The sequence below is a fragment of the Pagrus pagrus genome (genome assembly GCF_965226575.1).
Source record: "Pagrus pagrus genome assembly, chromosome: 2".
In the NCBI taxonomy this organism is placed as follows: domain Eukaryota; kingdom Metazoa; phylum Chordata; class Actinopteri; order Spariformes; family Sparidae; genus Pagrus; species Pagrus pagrus.
The window spans coordinates 11,033,457-11,058,131 of NC_140186.1; positions in this window are offsets into that span (position 1 = coordinate 11,033,457).

Consider the following 24,675-nt stretch of genomic DNA (forward strand, 5'->3'; position numbering starts at 1 on the left):
CATGTATTTTAGTTAAAATTCATGATTTTCACTGTGTGTGCCACTGCCTGATTTAAAGTCAAACATCTGTCCTCGTCCAAATCCCTTTGATGCAACAAACCTAGTCATTAGGATTTCTTCCTAATTTCTTGATCTTGAAAACGGATGGATGAAACCAAGCCAAGACTCACATGTGGACAGGTGTTGGGAAGACTATTCTCCGGTTGGATAAAGTAGCGTGACTTATGTCCATTTTGTTTTGGGTTTTTTTTGGAATTGCACGTCTCTTTCTTCCTGTAAACACTACAGCAATGTGACCTTTCCTTAGCATTTTTTGATCATGTTGTTAATGACATTAATAGCGATGTTAGCCAGTCAGCTAGCCTAGCTGGCTTCTCTAAAACGAAGAAAAGCACTGTCAAGTTTGTGATAGATGAGGTCGGAGCTTTTGCAAGGAAGTGAATGTCAATCAGCTCAAGTTTTGGCAGCTCTAGCATCCAGTGTTAAACAGAGCCACATAGCAACTCAACGTTAGCCAAGCTCTGAAAATCAGAAGATTGCTGCCACATTGAGTGGCTAGCTAACTAGCCACTTAACTTATTAGAGTTGACTCGTTCTCTTCTGCTTTGTATATAACGTTTTTGTTCAATTTTCAGAAGTTAGCTAACGTTGTGTCGCTATAGCTCTGTTTAACACTGGATGCTTGAACCGTCAAAACTTGAATTAACTAACATTCACCGTCTCGCAAAAGCTCAGACCTCATTGCTCACAAACATAACAGTGCTTTTTCTTCATTTTAGTAAGCCAGCTAGGCTAGCTGACTGGCTAATCTCAGTAGTGAGTGTTTAAAAAAAAAAACGACACTGCAAAGGATATGCAGGTAGAGATGATAGATAGATGAACGTCGATGGAAGAGTTTGGAGATATAAAATAAGTAAATGCTTTCCAGCTACTGAATTCGTTTTTTAGAGGACTCCAAAATTCAAAAAAACAGTTATTCGTACACAAGCCTGTGAGTGGTGAGGGATTCAACAACTTCCCCAACTTTGTCATTTCAATATTTGAGTGTTCCCTACGGCATTAAGACCTATCCTGATTCTTTGGGTAGAAGCTCCGCAATACTCAACGTGGGGAAATAATCACTCTGGATTGACACAGAATTGCTTTGTCAACTAGCTGCAGTTGGACAGGAAGATATGAATTGGCACCACACAAGGCAAGAAGAAAATTTTAGCTCCTCGGTCCCTCTAGACCCTCCGGTTTGGATCTCTCTTTTCCATTTTGATAGCGTCACAGACACGGTACTTACCGTGCCCTCCAGAGGCAGTGACGTGTCTGTCAGAGTGACATGAAGGCAATGAAGTCAAAATATGAAGTCACAGGAGTGGCAACAGTGGAGGGACGGATACAGAAAGCATCACGTTCTTTTTGTCAGTCATCACATTCGCTGTAAGAACGCCCGGATTACAGACGCTTCCCAGCTCCTTTTTCACCAAACTTGATTTTAATGCAAATCTTGAAATTGTGCGTGACCTCTCAAAATCTATCTTTAACCAGCCAACATTTGCTACATCTAAAGTCTTTGGCAGATCCCTCTCCTGTCCCTCTGAAGAATGTAGGCCTGCAACATGACTCAAAAACCTAAAATCCTGCTAATGAGAGCTGAAATGTGAACATGATCCTGCTGTGCCAGTTGCTTTTTTAACGTGAGAATAAAATGTCAGACTGGCTTGTAGTTTTCCAAAAATTTGCATTCGGTAATGCGTCGAGAAAGCCTCTAATTAGAAAGCGAGTCTGAATCCCATCAGTTTCACTGATCAGCAACCCTATAAAGATATAAAGTAGATGGAATGTGACCCATTTTGTTCAGTAAGGCAGTGAGAGTCTCTTTTACTGTATCGCTCCTGTAACATGCTGTGTACTCAGGTGTAATAAACAGCCAAATATCTTATTGTTTGCCTTTTTTTTTTCTATGGACGCACATAAAAACGTTTTATACTGTCTCTTGGAATCTTATCTGGGCCAACATGCCACAACATCTCCGAGATGCTTTGGAAAAGTGGAAAAGTAGTGACAAAAGCACAAATGCTGCTGAGCTTACACACTGTAGCTCTAATGCTGAAGCTAGTGGGCCTGGTTTAATTAACTCCAGTTTCTGGCTGAGAGGAAAAAGCAGGATGCAGCTCGACTTTTGCAGAAGAGGGTTAAATAAAGATATATATAAAATAAAGATATATATAAGACATATAATGTCCATAACAGGACTGTCATGATATCCGATTTTCACTACACATTATGATTATTGTGGCCTAAATGAATCACAATAATACTATTATCACAATATCAATAGAAAAATTAAAGAAAAAAAGAAGAAAAGGGAATTATTTAAGAGGATTATCATGTGTGTATTAGTAACATGACATGGATATTTAACCTATAAAGCAACATTATGTAGAAATTGGCCCACAGTCAATGAATGCAACACCACTGTCGTAAATACAAATCCCAGGTCTGTAACAACTTGTCAGACGTAACACAGGTGCTAACTACAGACAAAATGAATTACCTCGTAATGTCATGTGTTTAAAACGTGTTTCTTGAAGTAAACGTGTGTAACGCTGTGCTCCTACCCTCTCACTGAAGTTACATAGTGCAGAAACAAGTGATAAACTCAGATAATTAAACAGTGTCCTAAACTTTAAACTTTTTTTATAGGAGCTTCGCTTTGTGCCTTTCTCCTGCTTAGTTCCTCTACCCTGCAAAAGCATCATGGGGAATCTGGATCATCCTCATCACTGAGGCTTGTTCTGCATCCCTACACCCAGCCTTTACACGAGGGCCAACCTCGGGCTTTCAAAGAGTTAAGTTGAAGGTGTAGGCAAGAGTACTGGCATGGATCCCCGGGACAGCAGGCCAATTATAAAATTATGAGTGAAGAGTTCCTCTAGATCCCCTATCACTCCAAAGAACCCCATTACCCAGAAGCCTTGGCTTTGAACACCTCTCCCACACCAAGAGATGACACAACCCACAGTGCTGGCTCCTGTCAGGCAAAGGTTCGGCAACAGAAGCCTTTTTTTTTCCTTCCCTTCCTCTTCTTCCGCATCTCCCCGAGTGTTTTAAAGCAGCACTGCGGAGCCACATTTCCTCACAGTGTCGGCTTAAAGGCACCACTGGCAATATGACAGCCAGAAGAAACAGTGAGTGCCACAATTGACATATTCCCCATCCTTTTGGCATGTCATCTCCCTTTTTCTGGACACCTGATTGATTCTGACAGCCTATATTGGGTATTTCATATGAAAGAGAATTTTGTGATTAAATCTTAATGAGTTGGAATTTCTCTCAGTGCTTTTATTACAGGCCGCCAGTTTTGAACATTTTTCAAAGTAACACACCCAAATTCCACTGTTTGCGATGAATTAATAATACAGTCTTGTCACTGAAGTATCATGCATTCTTTAATCAGGCTCCGGGTCTGAAACAGAAGCTTCTTGAAAGGTATTTCTTTATGATCAGAACAATTACAAACTCGGCGGCCATCACAGAGCCACGCATGCATATATACAGTATGCGCGCGTGTCAGAGTCAGAGAGAGACCCCTGGGGTGGACTCCGCAGCTTTCTTGTAGTTGCTGTCTGAGTTATACGTCCTGACTGGCTCACATCACTCATGACTGGGGACATGAGAAGACTGAGGCCAAAGGCTGTGTGAACTGCGAGCACAAAAGAACAGAACCACACGTCTTTGTTCCATGTTCTCAAAGTGCTCGCCAAGTTATAGAATAAACATCCCCAAGTTTAGCTCCCCCACCACCACCACCGCTGCCGCCGCCGCCACCGCCCCTCCTTCCTCCAGCCACGTCTGGAATCAACCCTCCATTTCTGTTCTTGTTGTTGAGGACAAGACACAAATTTGTGTTGGTAGTTTGCGGTGTTTGGTCTCCTTTGTGTCGAACTGTATCGGCGCTGACACATCTCTCATGTCTGCGTCTGCCTCCTACCTGAAATCCTCTGCGGCTTTTTCTACAACTGCCAGCAAGAGAAGAAGAGATGGGAGCAGCTAGACTGTTTTATTTCATCATCTCAGATCATGATACTGCCTGCCTCTCCCACACTCTCTTTACCACTTTAACCACCCTCTGCCAGTTGTGTATGTGTGTGTGTGTGTGTGCACTGGCATGGTAATAAAGGGGGGAAAAAAAGGAACAGGTAAAGCAAAAAAATAGAGTGTACTCAGCAAAATGTCTGAGGTGTACTCGCCATCAAATGCAGTAATCACAGTGGGGACTGTTATTCTCTCAGAAATGTGCTCCAGTATCTGTATTGTAATTCTCTGGCTGTCTCGTGTGCTTTGGTATGTGAGCGTTGACTTTCTCTCGCAGGGCAGAGCAAGTGACTGTGACACCGAGGTTTAGTATTTGTCAAAAGAGTGAAAGGCCTTTGTGGAGGGATTGACTTTCTGTCTCTTTGGAGTTTGTTTTTAAGAGTCTCTTCTGTTCTCCTCCTCCAAAGTACAAGCCCTGTGAAACAGACCTCTGCGCTCTCAAGGCTCCCTCTGTTCCTGAGCAGAAGTTAGAACAGTTGGTGCCCCTCAATAAGTTATACCCACCGTCATCCCGACTCGGGAACACGCAACAGTCTGGAAGAATTTCAGGTAAAGGCCTGCCTAATTAGTTCCCATCAAAAATGTAATTCTTTTCTGGAATTACGCCGCGAGGGCTGAGTAGCCAAAAGCGAAGATACCTGGTGGATGAAAAAAAAAAAAAATAATGAATGAAAAAAGATATTCTAACCTCGAGCCATAAGTACATTTATATGCTTGACATGACTCTGCCATCAATGTTGGGTCGAATTCTAATTTAATTTCTGAGATGTATGTGTAATTTTGCCATTAATATGAATGTTAGCACCCTAAATATTTTACGCTTCTCATGGATATTGTGAGCGTCTCATATATCCTTCAAGAGTGTATTAATTAATAAACTCTTTTCTGATACTTTTTTTTTGCTGGAAACTTATAATAAGAGCAAGCAGGTAGGATGATATAGTGAGAGGAGCCAGAACATAGTTGTCTGGCGGCTCATTAACATCTCCCGGTTCATTAGGAAGAGGCTTTTTTTCCTGTCATCTTTTTACAATGTGCCAATGTTGTGTGGCCTTTAAGGTAATTAATAATGAATTAATTAACCAAATTAATTCCTAGGTTAGAAACGTTGTTCAGTAGTGGGGCCAGTCAGTTTGGATTTGGGCCCTGATGGGTGAGGCCCTTTACAAGCTGATGTTGTTCATGTTTCTGACAGTGCCAGCCCCCTGTCTAAAAGCCCTAGCAAGTGCCATTTGTCTCCGGGTTAACAGAAAGACGAGATATAGGGCGGGCTGAATTATTTAAGCTCCCACAACACATGCACTTTTGCTTTTCAAGCATGAGTTATAATTTAATTAGAAACTTCTGGTGCGTTGCTGGCTATTTAAATATTAAAATCTTCCGCTGATCACATTGGATTAGCCATCCCTGTGAAATTCCCTGAGATGTCAGTTGTTGTCTTTCTGTCTCCCCCTCGCTCTCTCTCTCACTGCCTCTCTTCTCACTCTCGCCGCTTTCTTGCATTTCCATCAGTGTTTTCCTGAACTCCCGCGCTCACAGATTGTTTGTCGACTCCTCCATTAGAGACAGAGGAGTCGTCATGGACCGTTGGGAACCTTAATGGGTGTCAGCGTGCATGAGTGTGTGAACACAAGGCTGACCTGATATGAATGAAAGGAGAGAGGTTATGCTCATTATCAGGTCGGGATTGAAAGATGATTACATTAGGCTTCTCCCCTGACTGTGGTAAAACAAGGGGTGGGGGCGGACGTGTGACAGCGACTTCCTGACGCTACGTTGAGGCCTGTCTTCCAGATCCTTTTGTCTCCCGAATGCAAAGGATGCAACCTGTTGACTTGACTTTTGCCTCTCTGTGCTGACACAAAGAGGCAAAATGAAACCAGAGCTCCCAGTTTGTTCTCGAAAAGAGAGAAAACCGAGGCTACAGTGTGTCATGCAGTTCACTCCTTTTGTCGGGAGGATATTTGGTGTTACAACAGCACAAGAAACAGACAAGATAAATATCAAAAAGGACAGAGCAAAAGAAAAACTACAATTTTAATTAGAAACATAAACATGGATTCAAATAAGGTGAGACACAGAAGCCAAGAACAGCCCTGCTTTTGCTTCATTTTATTAACTGCTATTGTCTTGAGACATGGAGCAGGAAGAAAAGAACCGGCCTTTGTTTACCTTATATATATCATATAAAATTAAGCAGTATCTACTCAGATACAATCGATCACAGTCATGTTAAAATAGATGTTAAGTCATTGTCCAAAGAATCCACAATTTCACTCTGTACACTGAATACACATCTGCTTTAAACTGAAATTCTTAATATAAACAATCCATGTAGATTTTCAGGTAATAACTTATTTATTTGTTTTAACCTCTTATTTATGCCTAAACTTAGATCAGTTATGAATCCTCGACAGCAGTCATGATAGTGATCTTAAGTTATCTTCTAAATAAATAAATAAATCTGGTGTGATCAAATGAACCAGACACTAATTTGAGAGGTCTCAGCAATTATTGTGTGATCTTGAAAAAACACGAGTCATTTTGTCGTGATAAACAATCTTGTAATCTTTGGAAATCTGCCTTTTGTTATCTCAAGATAACAATGTAAGTAGTGATCTTGAGTTAACAGCATTTAAAAGATAATTGCAACAGACCTTCTCTTTGTAGAGAATAGTCTTAGTTGAGTTTTTTTATTTGACATGGACATAACAGTAACAATCTCGCTGCGACAACCATGCACAAGCCCCGGATGCACTGCACTTTGTTTTTATAGCAAGATGCTAATCTACAACACCTGTCCATGAGAGGCTTTTTAAAAAAATAAAGCTTAAAAAGAAAAAAGTAGGATATTGTAGGATTATAAATGCAATACATGCATACATTTTGTGTGCTTTTGTGTTAGGCGTGAGAACATTGTTGTTTTCTTTCAGTCACGATTTAACACTTTTGTTAAAAACATTGAAGATGTGCACAAATGTGCTTTTATGCGCAAAATGTGCAAAAACAAATGTGTAAAAACAGATTTTAACTCCACGATTTCTTCCTTTTCCTGAGCATAGTGCGATAGTGCAATATATACCTATACCCTACAGTACATATATATTTTAGTAACACTATCTCCCAAAAGCCCAAGACTGTCACAGGTTAAATGTCACCGTGTTGACAGATCCAGTCGAGTGGCTGTGTTAATGCACGTCAGCCTGCCCAGTCTAGACATGGCTGCAACAATGGCAAGATGGCTTAGATGTTTTAAGACAGCAGAGATTGCATTCAAAAACCTTGAAAGATGACATTACTATAAAGGAGAGTGCACGCTGATATCATGAATGAGGGAGAAATGGAGACAGAACAGTGCTGCGCTGGTGAAACTTCATGGTAGCTGTGGTTTTTGAAAGCTTTTAAAACATTGAGCAGTTTAAAAGTTAACGCTGTTGACATTCCCTGCCCTGTGTGTGGCATTAGGACAAAATAAATCTTTAAAATCCGGTTACAAATATATGTTTTTAGTTTTAAAAACAGGAGCGCGTAACGTGTTTGTTGGGGACTATTTTTAGTCGTGGATGAATACACATGTCTTGTTGCACTGGTGAGTATTTACAGCATCAGCACAGTGACCATCCAGTGTAACTGTGCGGCTCATTGATGTGTTTTTAATAGTTTATTTAACAATTGAGGTCTACAGCACAGGAACAAGCCTCACTATACAGTTTATGCGTGAATTATGGGTAGCAGGTTGCTCGACCCTTCCCCCGGTCAACCCTGTGACACACGCACTCCATCACCAGTGGCAAAGACGTACTAGTGATTCCTCGCTTTGGGCCAGTCAGCTAATTATAAACCAGCATCTTCTTTAATCTTCTCCTCCAGACGGTTATTTATCCTTTTATGCGTTGAAGCAATCTGTTAGCTTTAGCTCCTCTCTCCTGCTGCAGATATAGAGATAGAAACCTCACCTGTCTTTGATTCAGAAATAGCTCTTACATGACAGCAATGGAATATCTGCCCGAGTGTATTTCTACCTGTCATTTTGTGCGTCTGAACAGGTGTATTTGTCTGCTCACAGTGGGTGCACATTGTGCTCTGTTTCTCCAAACTCAGGGAGGGTCCCTGGCAGTAGAGCTGCGATTGTGTGTCAATCAGGCAGCGCTGCAGACGGCCTCTCAAGCCCCCCATCGTGTGGGGTCCTGTTCCTCTCCTGTCTCATCCTGTCATGCCAAATTCTTTTCATCTCTTCCTCTGTTGCTCCTGAAATCCCTCAATCATCATCATCGTTCATTCTCAGCGAAACATTTCTTACCTAAAATCCCCGTTATATCATGGATCTGCTCCACAGTTGTTTGGGAATTGTGATATATTGACATTAATTCAGCGTTTAAGGTAAATTTTGATGTAAAGTCCTTATGTTGATCTGGAAAACAGGTAAAATCTAGAAATACTTGCTCGTCAGCCTCTGCTAGTGGTAGCATTTTGCATGTTAAAGCACTCGTGGTCGAGACATATCTGTATAGTAGTTATTAATCTTAATTTAATTACAAATATGCATGTATAAGATTTTTTCGGAAAAAAAAGTACTTGTGACATTACTCTGCACAGATACTTATGCTGTAAAGAAACATATTTCTTTCAAATGATAGTATGTTGTTGTATGTGTTCTAACATTATTGAGTTATAGACTAGAATCAGACTAATCTGTACTTCACTTGGTTCTGTGTTATATTGTGTATGGGCTGAGGCTGCACTTGACCTTACTGTTCAGTAATTGTTTAAATTTTTGAAATAATAAACAGAGGAAAAATAGTTTCTCTTGACAGGTGCGTTGTAACCTGATTGGTCCATTTCCCTCTCTCTTCCTCCCCATCTCTCTCTCGCTCTCGCTCCCTCTTCAGACCTCCCCAGATTTGACTCTTATTTCCTTTAATATTTCAGCAGTTTGCACAGTTAGAAGTGCCGGATTCGCTGCACGCCATTATCATGTTACATCTCCGTAAACACTGTTGTATTTACTGACGTCTCGCAATCGCACTGGGGTAATGCTGGCTAATCAAAGAGAGGAGATGAAGCAGGACAGTAGACAGCGATACTCTCTTCAGATGCTCTCACTGCCGATACTGTAATATTACAAAGATGTGGAAGAGAGAAGGTCATAAAGGGGTGAAGGTTCACAAGTCAGTAACATGTTTCCTTGAATGCCAATTGCATTAAACTTTAAGTGTTATTTACCAGCACTTGACAGATTCAACGCAGTCAGGTCGACAGCGTTTAGCTCTCAGCATGCATTAGTGAGTGAATAAACCGACCTTCAGTTATCCTAGATTAAGTCTTTTGACCTTTTAACCTCACATTCTTTCAGATCTATTGATTATTTTAAGCTTCAGCGTGGTCCGTTCCATATCGCACTTCCATTCATAATGAGCTCGCGCAGCCAAATGTTCAGTTCAAATACGTTAAAGCAACCTCTGAGTCGAAGGCTTTTTTTTTTTTTAGTAGGAAGAAGACTATCAGATGGCTCTGACGATTAATATTATGGCGAATGGGGCACTTTAATTATTAACTCTGCGTTACATTTGAAGAATGCTCACCAGGCGTGAGATTTAAAAGAAGCTAATGTTTCACTATCAAACCATTTCATCCAATCTTCCTAACAGATGTGTGTGCAGGGGAGGGCATTAGTTTCCACAGCAGGCGCTGAAAATATGCCTGCTTTCGCCTCATCAGGAAAGAAGTCATGGTTTGTCTTGAGGGGCCAAGTGTCTTCTTGTGACTGGCCATTGGTTTTAAGTGGCTTGTGCATTTTTCATGGGACAGTGGTCGGTGGGAATGTCTTGTCACTCTATTAAGGCCTATTCAAATGGTAGCGGCCATAAAATGAAGCAGGCACTGAAATATTAATTTGATATTGCAACACACCACAGTGTGTGTGTGTGTGTGTGTGTGTTAATTAAGGAGAGAGCTATATGCTTTAGATGGGACAGAGCTTTCAACGCGCCATAATGGTGGAAGATGAGTTAAATGAAAGTGACATTTGGGTTTCCCAGCTCTAGGCTGATGTCAATACGTAGATCTTATTTTATAAGGTGCTAGAATGTTAATAAAATAAAGTAGAAATTAAATGCTATACTTGCAAGGAGGGCAGTCATTGACAGCTGCTGTTGATGACAAATTTATTGTATTACGGTGCTTTTTAGTTATATGTTTGGTTAACAACAGATTTGACTTTTAATGAAGTGCTGTAAAAAGAAGCTACCATTAATGTGCCTCATCTTTGTAGGGCAGAGACAATTAATCAATTGATATTAAATGAATCACCAATTATTTAACAATTATGTTGTTTAAAAGGCAAAAAACGAACATTTGCTGGTTTCAATTTCACGAATGTGAAAATAACAGTTATACTGTAAACCTGTTGACGGTAAACAATTTTAAAATCAACACATGGTCTATATTCTGTAAATCTAATCACAGTCTATCTCAGTGATAAACACAGTACAGCTGTATGATATATTACAGTATCTTATTGCAAAAAAAAACATAAATTAAGGATAATCCTTGGTTGAATGACTAAAAATCCTGAAAAAATGTTGATGGGTTGAGCAACAGAAATGTCCAGACTTGACTAAAGTGGGCAGTCAGTTATTTTTAATATTTTTTTACATATTGTGATCTAAATGATTTATGTTAAATCAAAAGAAATAACTGACATATCAGTTGATAGTGAAAAAACTTCACTGACAAGTACATCCTCATAACAAACTGTAAGATTAGTGATAACAGTTATTCATATATATATATTACTTAATTCATAATGCTGTTTAAACGTCGTTCTTCGTCCTTCTCACTTTCCTCTTTTGGGTCCTTTATTACTGCTTCACCATTCCTCGTCTCCCTCTGTAGGACAGACCAGCGATTATATACCCTATCCTCCATCTTCGAGCTTATTAACCTTTTTGTTGGAATATCTGGAGCATAAAGACCTCATTAAATATTTACATATGCACTAACCACTATGAAAAATTAAGAAACCCAAAGTTTTATTAACCTGTAGTAATATAATGTCTACTCTTGGCCAACAAAAAAGGTCTTTTTTGCACATTAAAGCATTCTGTAGCGCATAATAATGTATGGTAAGAAGGCTCCCCTTGCATTGATTAACTCCGCTTTAATATAACATTAGGTTTCCCTAAACTAGCTTTATCATAGAATTATGCTTTTAATACAAGGTGTGGAGTGGAGGGCGGGGAGGCGGGGAGGGATTTTTTTTGCCTGCAGAAATAAAGCTATGCGACAATCCTTAATTACCCGTGGCTCTGCGTGTTGTGACATACGTGAGGACTTGAGAAAAATTCATAGGCTCACATTTCATAAATATATTAGGAGCTGTAGCATGAATGCCTGTCCCTGCTAGCCATACTGACCTCAGCCCCTCCATAGGTGTAGTTGATCCACAACACTCAACCATTCAAATGGGACTAAGTGGCTTTCAATTATTCAAACATATATTCAAGAAAGGCTGTATAATGCTCCGCTATCACCTGCTCCTGGCTATCACCACTCCTCTGGAGTTTTTGCAAGTGATGCCTCACAGCTCAGAGCTGCGTCAACGCTCGCTGAAATGTTTTGTACTCACAGCTCTGTGGACAGAGAATGAGGCGCTAATATATCCGTCACTGGTGTCGCAACTGTCCTCTTTAGGCCTCTAAAATCATTCCCCTTTACTCTGATAGGTACTCAAACAGTCTGGTTCCCAGAGAGCCGGTGCTTTGATTCTTTCAGCGGTGCATGCAGAGCAGACTGTGCGTCATACCTGCATACCTGCAGGCACTTACACCTGCATGTCACCAGTGCAGTTCAGCCAAGGGAATTATGATTATCATTTCAAAGCAGATAGATAGATAGATGGATAGATAGATAGATAGATAGATAGATAGATGCCACTTTTTATCTATATCAAATGTTTTTATCACTAAGAAATACATTAAAAGAGCATTTAAATGATGTTGTTTAATATTTTTTAGAAATGTTTTAGATGTAGATAGTACTGCATCATATCATAAGTTGTTTTTTTTTTAAGTAAAAAGTAACTACACTATAAGTGTCAAATAAATGTGGTGCAATAAAAAGTACAAGATTTCTCTCTGAGATGTAGTGGAGTAAAAGAAAAAAGTAGAGAAGTGTAAAATGTCAAAGTCGTACCTAAACACACAATATGTTATTTCTGCCATTAGGGGTTTCTCAGTCAAAACATTGAACGCAAAAGAAGTAGCTTGATGATGTCTGGATGTAGCGTGCATCATGGGAGTTGTTGTCTTCATCGTTAAACAGCCTCTGTTGACGTAAATCAATCTTACTGACTTAGACTTACAGCAATGTTCACAGACAATGTAATAAAGTTGTATTCACGTTGCGCTTACTCACGTTCACAGCCTTCTTCTCCCTCTCTAATAGTGACAGGCGATCAAATGCAACTTGGATGAAATTACGTATTTCTCTGGATTTGAACACTGAAGAAGTACACAACTCAATAAAATTTATGACAAAGGTGTAGACGTTTTTAGACATTTTAAAGTGGAAATGTTGCATATTTTAGTTTTAAGCCCAGAACCATTTTTAAGTTCGAGATGGCTCGATTGTTGAGTTGACGAAGTAGACAGAAGGAGTGGAAGGAAAGAGTCAAAAGTGAGTCATACAGAGAGGTCAACGAAGGACAGAAGTGAGGAAAAAAGGGTGAAGAAATAAAAGAATAACGATTACAACGCATGATGAAAAGCTTGGAGAAACAATCCGGGAGAGCAACATGGAAATATAGAGAGTGGGATGAGAGGTGACTGACAGCTGTAAGTTGTAGGTGTTAAACTTTGATGCCTCTGGTGAGCGAGGCAGTAAAGTACAGTGTGGTCTGCGAGCAGCAGTAATAGAGTGAGGACCGATCCAGAAGAGATGGGGGTGGAAGGGAAGAGGATGGGGGTGGGGGTGGGGAGGGGGCATTGTAGAAGTAACAGAGAGAAGAGGCGAGCCATACATAGTCTGAGTGAGACAGAGAGGAAGTTAGAGGGGGTGCGGATAGTTAGATAGCGAGAGAAACGAGAAGGTTATCCATGATTTAACGCCTATGGGGCCGTGAGATGAGCCTTGCCAGTTCAGGCTGCTGTGATTACTGGCTGGTGCTGGCTGAGGCTGGGGCCTTTCAGCTCATTTCATCATGGTGCTCCTAATGAGGCCTGGGCCGACTCCCCGAGCACGGGGGCTCCAGACACACCTCTGACGGAGGGTACTGAGGGGGCTCGAGCCTCCACAAGCAACACCATCATGTCCTGGGTATCTGTAGGGGCGAGGGAAGGGGGGGGGGGGGGGCACGTGGAGAGAGAGTGGTGGTGGTGGTGAGTGTTGCTCCAGGGTGAGCTGGGAGACCCACTTTGTCCCGAGGCTGTGTGAAAAGGTCACTGCCCGTGAGGAGTACCCACAGGCCCCCGCTGCAGGGTGTCTGGAGGGAGAGTTGTTTTTGTTCAAACAGGAAGTGGCAGGTTAAGAGGAGCGTGTCCATCAAAAATATGTCTGCTGTTTGCTCGTACAGAAGTAGGAGCTTTTGTTTCTGGAGTTTGTTCCAGGATTCTCTGAAAGCACTTTGCCACTGATTCATGTGTCGATACCTCCTTTATTTGGGGATTCTCTTATAGTTAAACACAAACTGTGTTCACACTGGACCACAAACCCACTCACACCCACCGACATCTGGCTTCTGTCTTCGATGGAAAAGGGTACAGGGTCAGAAAACTCTGCAGTAGCAACTCAATCACCAGAATAAAAGTTAGCAAAGTACATTACTGCAAAATCACAGATACGTTAAAACTGAACGTTTCTTTTTGTTACAACTTTACTTTTGTTTAGGCTCTTTTTTTCCCTTTTACTCTCGCTGTGCTTATGCTCAGCTTAACTTTAGGCAGAAATACCACTTGGTTATGCTTTGCAAAATCACATGGTTGGGGCTTAAAATAATTTCCCGTGAAAAAATAGATGGTTTTGTGAAAAAACGCCTGGAAATGTTCTAAATTCCAATGAAAAGTCGCTGGTTTCAGTGGCCACCAACACAACTTGAAATTACACCACGCTTGAACTGTAGTCGCCCATTTGGCAGCCTTGTTGTCTTGTAGTAACCCCACCTCACCACCTCCACCTCCCGATGTGAAAGTCAGCTAATAAGCATATAATGTGAACATGATATGCCACGTTAGATGTAAATGTCATGTGACCATGTGACCAACTAATTTTGGTGTAAAAGTGGTTATACCAAGCCGGTTGTTGCTGCGTTACTTGATGTCGCACCTTCGCCCTCACCTTACTATAGATCTCTCAAATCCGTCTTGGGAAATAGTCAAGGACTGAGTACCTTATGTGGCAGTATGGGTGCCTCCCTAATGAGAGGCCGCTCTGGGGGATATGAAAGGCAGAGCGGTAGGGGCGGGTGGCAGGGGGTGGGGCAGCAGGCTTGCTGGTAGAGCGACCTGTCTGTTCACCCCGGCTCTGGCCTTTGTGCAGAGTTAATGATGCCACTAATATGTTCTTTAAAGACCACACTGTGATTCATGGCTTTCATTAGCCCCGTGTGCCAGGGTGTCTTTCTCCCTCTCTCTCTTTCTCTTTTCTGTCGCCCTTTTAATGATGGCCTGGAGACGAGGAGGCACGCTTGACCCTTAATCATACGAGCGAGAGGAGGCTGGGGTTGGTGAGTGAGGGGCGGTGATGAGATAGGAGGTTTTTGGGGAAAGGCAGGGGGTCTGAGGAGGATGAAGAAATCAGATGGTTGTTCTTCATAATCCTGCTCCCTGGGGCTGGTTAAGCATTACTCTCCCGCTCGGGCAGGACGGCAGCATTCAGCCTTCATACAAAAAGCACCCGATGAACAGTAGCTTAGACACCTGGCTTTGTATCGTTCACTGTTTAAGACTAAGAGATGCACTAGTTGCTCAATAAGAAAAAAAATGTCTCAGAGTAAAAGATCCTTTTTTTTCACAACTTGGGTCTTATTGTCGTAGTCTTGACCATCATTCCTCTCGGTAATTGTTACACGCTCTCCCCCATTCTGTGTTTTCTCTCCTCCTCTTCTCTTCTCTCTCCTCTCAGGCGCTCCTAATCAGGCAATTAGGCCCTCACCCATACTTAAGCGAGGTTGGATTCGAAGGAGCTCTCTCTTCCACAGACGAAGCAGTTCAAACCTCATAGAGTGTTTATTTTTTTGTCTTTTGAAGATGGAGGTTAGTTTAGCGAGGAAGTTCTGGGTCCTACAGCCCAGACCCCCCTCATCCTTTTGTTCATTTTGGCCAGGCCTCCAGACACCCATAGTTTTATATAATCTTGGTATTATTTATAAATAGAATTTTTTTTTTTTTTTTTTGCAAACTTTTACTGGGGTCCTCTTCATATGTTGCTGGTCACAAGGTAGAGCCAACTGTGTGTTTTGTTGTGGCCGTAACAGTAATAATATAAATTATAAATAACATTGTAAAGAAAGAATTGCTGAAGAGAGGGAAAAGCTCGTTAGCTTGATCGCTAACAGGAAAATAAGCTCTCACAGTTTATTCCAAAGATGAGTTTGTACCATCAATTTCTGTCTCACAACTGGAAGAGAACGAGGTTAAGTGAAAGTGGATGGTTGAACACAGCTAATGACAGAAAGCTTCCTCCGTTCTGGACTCTCGGGTTCACCTTTTCCTCAAAGGTCAGCAATGTCAAGACAGCTTGCTATTGGTCAACTGGACAAATTCACATGTCAAAATTCACTGAAACTATTTGATTTTGCCAAAGTAGCCTATGTGACTTAGAAAGGAAAACAAAGGAAAGACAAACAGTAAAATTTGGTCCAAATTGTCAGTTTGAACGTGCATAACAGGTCAAAGTTGAGCTAGGGTGTTGGTCTGTGAACTATGTGCTTGTTGTCCTGTGCATTAAGGGAGCAGACAATTTCACTTTAGTCAAAATAATGATGATGATGATGACTCTGTGTTATGATCCTTGCCCCGCTGGACTTAATTATATCAGAGCAATGACCCTGCTGATAATGATGTTATTGTAACTCGTATAAAAAATGATGCCCATACCCATGAAAATAAGACCAAAGTGGCCCAGTCGCCGGGATAAAATGTACATGTCATAGGCTACGTACCATCCTGTCATTTCTTCAAAATATGTCATATTATGTTCACATCACAGGTTTATGACCTGACTGTAAAATCCAGAGACATTTGTATGATACCACGGAGACCAAGGGCCATTTTCAGCCATTTTTGTGCCGACTACAGAAGGTATTTTAGGCCAAAACATGACCCTCTCCTGACCTTAACCATGTGTTTTTTGCGCCTAAACCTCAGCGAGTTTTCACAACATAAAATCTAAAATGGAACCTCGAGAAACCTAAAGTTGCAACTTAAATAAATGTAAAGTTTCAAGACATACATTGCCAACATTTATCCTGGTGATTGGGTTGAGTTGTAATAAACCAGAATTATCCTGTAAGAAACTCGTTTGAAAGTGGTCCATCAATCAGCCTGCCTCTCTAACCTTTAGGCTACTATTACCGCTATTCACATTTCCCTTTTTATCAGAAAAGGGCTGCAGTTAAAGAAAGATTTGGCATAATCTGTAATGGAGAGCAGTCATAACTCTTGTGTTTGAGAGAGTATATGTGTGTCTGTAAGTGCCCGTGTGGCCCGAGTGTGTATGTTCACAGAGGGGTAAACATACAGCATCTCTCACCTCCAGCCGTCTGTTGGGAGCTGGAAAAATGATGAATGATAAATAATTACACACAGACATACTGTAGTTGCACTTGCTTTGCAGAGGATTACAGTTGTTTACAAGTGTGTTTGGGGGGCCTGGCAGGTAGAGCCACATCATGTCTCTGTGCATCATGTTGCGCTGTCTTAGACCACTGACACTGGGGATAATTTCAATAATTTACACCCTACGTGATTGTAGGAGACGCCTCGTGTGTTGCTTTTTAAAAATGTAAAGCAGGCCATGTTAGTCCCTGCCCACCGACCACAACCTCCAAGCGCACACACACACACACGCACACACACACACACACATAGCTCGGCTTTGGACCAGATGAGCGCCAAGATGATAAAGAGCAGATGTTTTCCCAACTGGGGGTATGCTCCTAATGCTTCTATACCTACCATCCTATAAAACCTTCCCCCCTTCCTCTCCTCCTCCTCCTCCGTCTTTTCCTCTGGTCTCTTTCCAAGCCCTCCATTTTTCTTCAGAGTAAAGACAGATTAGGGCCTAAATCCTCCGCAATTTGGGTCATGGCCTTTTGTGTGCTCCGTACGGTGAGAGGGGTGGCACACGACTGGGCCCCCATTTGCCAGAGATCAGGAGGTTAGGCCGGCAAGTGATTGAGGGGGAGCCGCGCAGTATGACCATGTTTGGAAAAATAATGAGATTGAATTAACAGAGAGTCAATGGTGGAGGCACGGGTATCAGGGAGAGGAGGGGTGGTAGAAAAAATGAAAGTGGATGGAGGGAGCATAGCAAGGAGACTGGTCCGAGCAGCTGAGCGAGAGCAGGAGAGGTGAATTTGTGGTCATGTGAACCTCCAACAACGATGCTTAAGTTATCCGAGAGAAGTCAGTGTTTTGGCATCTTTCAGTTAACTGATTTGGTTTTATTTGTTTTTGTTCACTCTGGCTGCTTTCATCAACCTTGTTTCCAGCAGCAGCAGCAGGCAGCAGTTTTAAGAGAAAAGCTCTGATAAGCTCACAAACTACCTGACCAGCACCAAACAGCTGACAAAGGTGGCAACTAGCTGGTTAACATACGGGCTCATTTAGCAGCTAAAGAGCCAGATATTTGTGACAGGGATTGGTTGAGAGCAAAACAGAGCTTAAAGGCATAGTATGTAAGTTTTCTGCATTATATTGTCTAAAAACGACTACACCTACTGTATGTTAAATATTTCCTTGAGATGTGTACTTACATTATCCTAAATGTTTCCGACAATGTTCAACGCCTGTTGCTATAACTACCTGGGAAACATGAGATGATACCTCAGTGACTGAGGGAAGACGTCCTACATTAGCAAACTACAGCTTTTATTTTCATTGTTTATTGTTTATTCTTTGTGATTTAAAGGAAGGTGAATATTGTACCCGACCGGAACAATACTCCTAATGAATGCTAATTTCATTTAACTCTATGTCTGCTGATGGTGCATAGAAGCAACTGTTTGACACGTGTCTTAACATGTTCAGATAAGACAATATGTGTTAAGTGTAATGCCCAGTCATATTGTATAACAGGGTTTGCAATACATAGCAATGTGTGGTGTGCAATATAAGCTAAACCTCAAAACCTCTCTTATCATCACCGAGCAAAGTGACTGAACGAGCCAGCACTTCATCATGTCAGGTCTTAAAGTCCTCTCCAAAGTCGCAGTAAGCAAAGTTAAACCTTGCCGTTGGATCTTCTAGCAGGCCTCGACAATTACATTTTTCGAATCTTGATATTGAGACCAAATTTCTAGAAATTCTTCCTCTCGTGTTCTTGTGGGATTACCCAGAAGCTCTAGCACTTCTCCTGAAATATTGTGCAAAAACAGGAAACGGCAACGGAGAAAACAGCACATGGCTGCAACAATCCGACGCAGCGCCTCTCTCCTTTAACTTCTGTTTCGTCTCTATTACCATCTCATCCTGAGTTCAAAGCAGCGTGATGTTAATGAAGGTTCCCATGTACAAAGAGAAGCTTATGTAAATGTTACCTCTCCAGATGTTCTATAGCTCTCAGAGCCAGAACTCCAACTAGCCCCCAGCCACATACTACCAGTTAGCATTTAGACAAACCTTTGTACCTTCACTTGCCTATAGGGCCTATCAGATCGTCGCAGCCTGAAAATCAATATCTGCTGCTAATGAAGTTTAGCCACACATTTTAATGAAGGACCCAATTTGCATTTAAAAGTAACAAGAGGGGAAATGGGTTCATTTTCCCCCATATCTTATTTAGTATGTACATTTGAACAGAAAGCAATGCGCCGGTTTGTTGTGTGTGGTAACATTTGTCTGTTTGTGAGCGGCTTTATTTTAATTGGGTAAAGTGCACATGTTGTTATTAAACGTCTGAAGAAATTCAGCTGATGCATGGGCTCTGTATTAACATACTGTATATATGTGTACGTATGTGTTGTGTATGTAGTTTGAACACAAATATTTAAAGCATATTGCGTTTGTCATCGCTCTTGAATGGATATAACAATTATTAATCAATCCAAGGACAATTTCACAAACAGCAGCAGTAAAATAACAGTCAGTATCAAAGATTAAACCTTTCTGCCGTCATCTGTAACATGCTATTAATACATACATGTATAAGTGATGAAATGAACAAAGTTCCACATGAGATGCTGCTGAAAGCAATGAAAGTTAGTTAGTATATTTACTGTTCCCAAAGGTCAAGAACGAACTTCTTTGCTCAACTGTACTTTATAACATTGTCAAAGCGCCATTGTTGTCCTAAAACTATTTTTCCACTGGCCCTTTTGGCCATGTCGCCAGTCTCACTATGTTGTGTTACAGCTAGAAAAAACTCCAACATTTCCTGGTTTAGCTGCTTCATATTTAAAGTTTTTAAACAATAACAGAAGGCTTTTATTGTGAAGATTTTTTTTGAAAATTAAAACGTGTTTATCACCAAATTAGCGGAGCTTTGTTCATGGCTGTTCTTCGATAACACTGCGAGTAGGAGGAGTATTTACAGCTCCGTTCACCACTGTTCAAGACAAGCATGTCATCAGTTGAAGATGTAAGGGAAATGTAAATCCATGCCAAGCTGAACGAGCACACGTGCATAAAAAAGTCCCTCATGTCTCTCCAAAACTTCAGCTTCTCGAGATTTTGTAAAAATCAAGTCTGTTTTCAGCTTTGTTTGACTTTTTATATGATCCAGTGTGTTTTAAATGTAACATTAAGTGGCATCAAGCATTGAGGTTGCAGATTGCCCAGAGAGGTCTGGTTATAGTTAAAAAGGATCAGAAATAGGTTCCTTTGCCTTTTTCTAATGTCTGTGGGTCGATCTTTGCTGTTTCAGTCATAGCTCATGTGGTCATGCTGATACTTATATATCAGATCTACATGTGTGCAGCTCTGTGACATCAAGCCTAAATCTGACATGTAGTGATTTGCTGTATAATCATCATGCCACTGTCGATACTGCTAGGACGCTTGCATTACACTTGTAATAGCTTGAAGGCAACATGCAGCTGCCCACATGTTTCTTTATGCTCCATCATCACGTCCATCTGTTTAATCCCTCATCCACTATAACAAGCAGCTACTGTACATCTCTTGAATACTGGCTTTAAGCCTTGTTTATCTTGCTGCCTTACGTGAATCACCCACCCGCCCTGTGTCTGTTTGTTAGAAGTTCAATTGCTACAGTAGAAAGGCTGAGGGCACGTTTTCTTGTTCTTGTTTTTGAGTGAATCCCACATTTGAGAGAGGGATAAATGGTGGTAATGCCTCCAGACTTTAGACTTGACGATATGATTCAGATACACAACCTGCACGCTGCATGAACTCTCACATGTTTTCTGTGTAATCTTCTCATCGTAACGGGAGCTTTGATTCGTGTGTTCTCTGCTGGACCAGGTAAAACATTAAAGCCTCATCGTTTCACTAAATAGCTGTAGCTCACCCTGGGCATTTTATCTTTTCTTAGGCACCCTATACACATACTGTACCCCTGATGAGATCTTGGTTGTATTTTTCTAAAAAGCTAATCACCTTTGAAAAATTTAGTATCAAACATCAACAACTGAAATGTAAACGTGAATAATATCAAAATGTTTTCTAGTACTGAGAGCTGGCAATAATGTCTGGACAGATTTCTTTTCTACTTACAATAATCTTTAATGTGTATTTTTGCCTACTGAAGCATATTTAATCAAAGTTCAGGGCAATTATTTCATATTTAAAGTTACTTTCACAGCTGGAAATGTCCCGAGGTCTCCTTCTAAAACACCCGCTTCTGTCGCCACAAACGTGGCTTGAGATCGCCCAACTTCCCCGAGAAAAATATCCTGTTTTGGTCGCCACAAACACAGCTGGAAGGGTCCCCAGCTCTCCTTACAAATATCCAGTGGTGTCACTCTTTGGCAGCTTCATCGTTTGTTGGTTCACAGAAAAGTTAACTGCTAGCATTACATCCTGGCGACTCAGCTGGCTTCAAAGTGTTCATTTCCTGTATTCTGGTGCTTTTTTACGCACAACTTTGTGCCTTTTCTGCATTGATTTACAGTGGAAATCTCTTCATTTAGGGAAAGAAATAAAACCAAAATTCAGGCAGTTAAGCTCTCTGGAAAGCAGTTCACCAAAATAAAAGTCCTCATGGTTTGATTCTATCCCTCCCAACATCCATGCTTATGTAACTGCCTTAAAATTGGGGGAGGAAATGGGGAAACTTTTGCCCGACTCTACATCCTCATCTGTGCCAGTAAAAGTTCACAGAGTATCTCCACTTTGTCACACTGCGTTCATGATCCCTTTTCTGCTGGAGCAGCTCCCTGCACATGAAAGCCAACCTGTTCGTTTTATGTAAATAACAAACAAGGCGGCGTCTCCTGCGTGCCGCACATTGGCGAGAATACTCTGAGATCTCTGCAACAATTTTTCGCGCTCTCCCCTGCCGGCAAAGTGTGCCACCATACCAGCTGCAGCAGGAAGGCAACTTAGCCTCCAGCAAGACTAAAGTGTGCATCAGAGTAAAACAGTTGTTTACTTTGTTTGAACTGCACTATCTCACCCACGGGAGACTGTGCGCTTGAAGTTTTGCATCTTTCAGCCTCAACTTGTGACAAAGAGTCGAATGAATAACAATGTCATTTTCTCGAACCCGCCCCCCCTTCTCCTGTTGTCTTCCTTTCTATGTTCCATCTATTTCTTTTACCACCCGTCGCCCCCACCGCCACCGCCACCCCTCTTCCCCTTTGCACTCCTCTCGAATTATTCATCGGCTCTTTTAAAGTTTCAGCATGCAGTAAATTGATGGTGACACACAAACTACATTATGTTTTTTCACTCCTTTTTTTATAAACTAACAGCGCTGCTCATCTCTCTTTAATTGCGCGGCAGTTGGGGACGCAGATGCACACAGATGCGAGTGCAGGAGGGTGAGATGAGAGGCGGGAAAGTGGGGATGAAAAGACGGCGGAGCAGAGGATTGTGTAACTTAGTTAAAGTGATGAGGCAGAGGTCCTAAGTGACCCGGCTCAGATGTGAGTGTTGTCTGTGCGCTGAAGTGGATACAAGAGAACAGGAAGAGAGAGGAGGCTGATAATCATTCTTTGCTTTGCTTCTACTTTAAATCCAGCTCAAACTACGACTGCTCATGAATACGGTTCGCGTACTTTTAGAAAAGTTCCGTCAAAATAAACTTGAGTGAAAGATTGAAAGTACAGTATTGAAATAACGGTGTGGTACAGTTCTGGTTAAATTATGAACTCAACTTGTTTTTCCTTCGGTAACTTCATACAACATGAAAAAAATACATAGCAGAGTGTAGTGTTAGGTCAGCCCTGTCCATCAAAAACCCTCTGCTGCTAATTCCTTTGGAAGTTTGATCCTAATCAGTTCTGAGACAGATGTTTTAATTTACAGTAGTAGGTTGAGTTGACAGTTAAAACAGTTGTTGCTTTCCAGAGATTTTTTTTCCTTGAAAGACCTGCTAAGATCCTAGAAACTCCCACATAGAGATTGAGATCCTTAGAACCCACATAAATGTTAATATATTATTATATATTGTTGGAAATGTTTATTAGTTAATATCTGCAGTAGTCAGGGAACGGTATGCTTGTTAAGTAGCTAAAAACATTTCTGTATGTTCAGCCGACCCGCTGTGAACTCTCCATGTCATGCGACTGAAGCAGTTAATTAGAATTAATTAACTGGAGATGTAGCAGTTGAACTCTGTCTCTAGTGCTGTCTCTCTTTCTCTGTGCACCAAATTCTGTGGTCCATAGCAGGATTTATAAAGAAATGCTGCATACCAGAGGACAACATACAAGACACAGAGTTAACAAAAGAAAAAATACAAGAAAAACAAAAACAGAGATTCAATTCAACATGGGACCAGTGCATACAAAAAACAAAAAAACAAAGCACAATGTGAACAAAGTATAAATAGAATATAATGCAAACAAAGGTTTATGCATAACACTGAAATTATTGAAATTCTTGACGTGACAGTAATTTGTGTAGGGACCCTTAAATTGAAATATCACCCATTAAATGTCTTTTTGCACTGTGTTAAACAATCATTTTGTTATTAAGGGGGGGGGGGTTAAGGTTGTTATCATGTCAACGTTATGTTGTGTCTATGACAACATTATGGAAATGATTCATACAGAGATAGACATTTTTGGCGGACGTAACTGTGACAGTCGGCGTTGTCCCAAAGGATTACATTGCAGCCATTGCGGCCATGTCATGGCTGCCAGCTGAGACGATTACTTACTTACTGGACTGATTCCAAAACTTTTGTCAAGTATCAATAGTTTACACAACAAAACAAAGAAAAAACATTTCTTTTACACTTCAACTGGTTTAATGGGAAAAGCCCACTATCTCCTGCACACATTAGAGAAGTAAAAACTCTTTTTCCAGGAAGACATTTTTGAAAGGCTTTCCCTCATTGTTCTTTCAGCTCTAAAATCAGTGAAATGCATGCACAGTAATGGTCATTGTTATCATTGTTATCTGTTAACACGTGTAAACCACTGTGGCAACTTCTTTTAGGAGCCATTGCCCTGTTTTCCCTCGTGTAGTGTCTGAGTTAAGTTTTTGTTCCATGTTGTTGTGTTGAAAAAACAAACAGGTCGTTTTCTTCCGTTTCTTTGTGTTTAATAGAGATACAGCATGGAGAGAATGGAGTCAGTCTGGAGACATGTGGAGCAGAACAGAAGCGAGATCAAAGCAACAAAAGATTATTGATCGGAGAAACGGCAAAATGTAGTTTTGCTCCGGATCAGGCTGAGGTGTCCATATCCCTGTCCTTGATCCAGTCTGTGTACTTATCTTAATGAACATGTCTGTAGGGAAGGTGTGTGTGTGTATGTGTGTGTGTGTGTGTGTGTGTGTGTAGGCAGGCCTGTTTGTGTGTCAAAACAAGTGTCGATACACCTCTCAGCAGCTGCTTTTTAACCTTATTATAAATCAAAAAGTAATCTGTCCTCAAGGGAAACATTTAATAAAAGACATGAGGCACCAAAACGTGACACTCCTCTTCTCTCTCCCTCTCTCTCTCTCTTCTTCCTGACACACACACACACGCACACACACACACCCACAAATTACCACGATGAGGTTAAAGAGAACGTCAGATAAAATAAAATGTCACGTCGTTACTAATGTAAAAGTCAAACGGAGGAGGAGATCAGAGCTGTACAAAATGTGACAGATTTCGAGTGTGTATGTGTGTGTGGATGTTTGTGTGTGTGTGTGTGTTTGTGGCGGGGTAGGGCTCGCCTTCCTGTCGCTTCCTCCGCTTTTCTCAACCTCTGCACCTCTCCAACAGAAAATAAATAAGTAATACTTAATATCA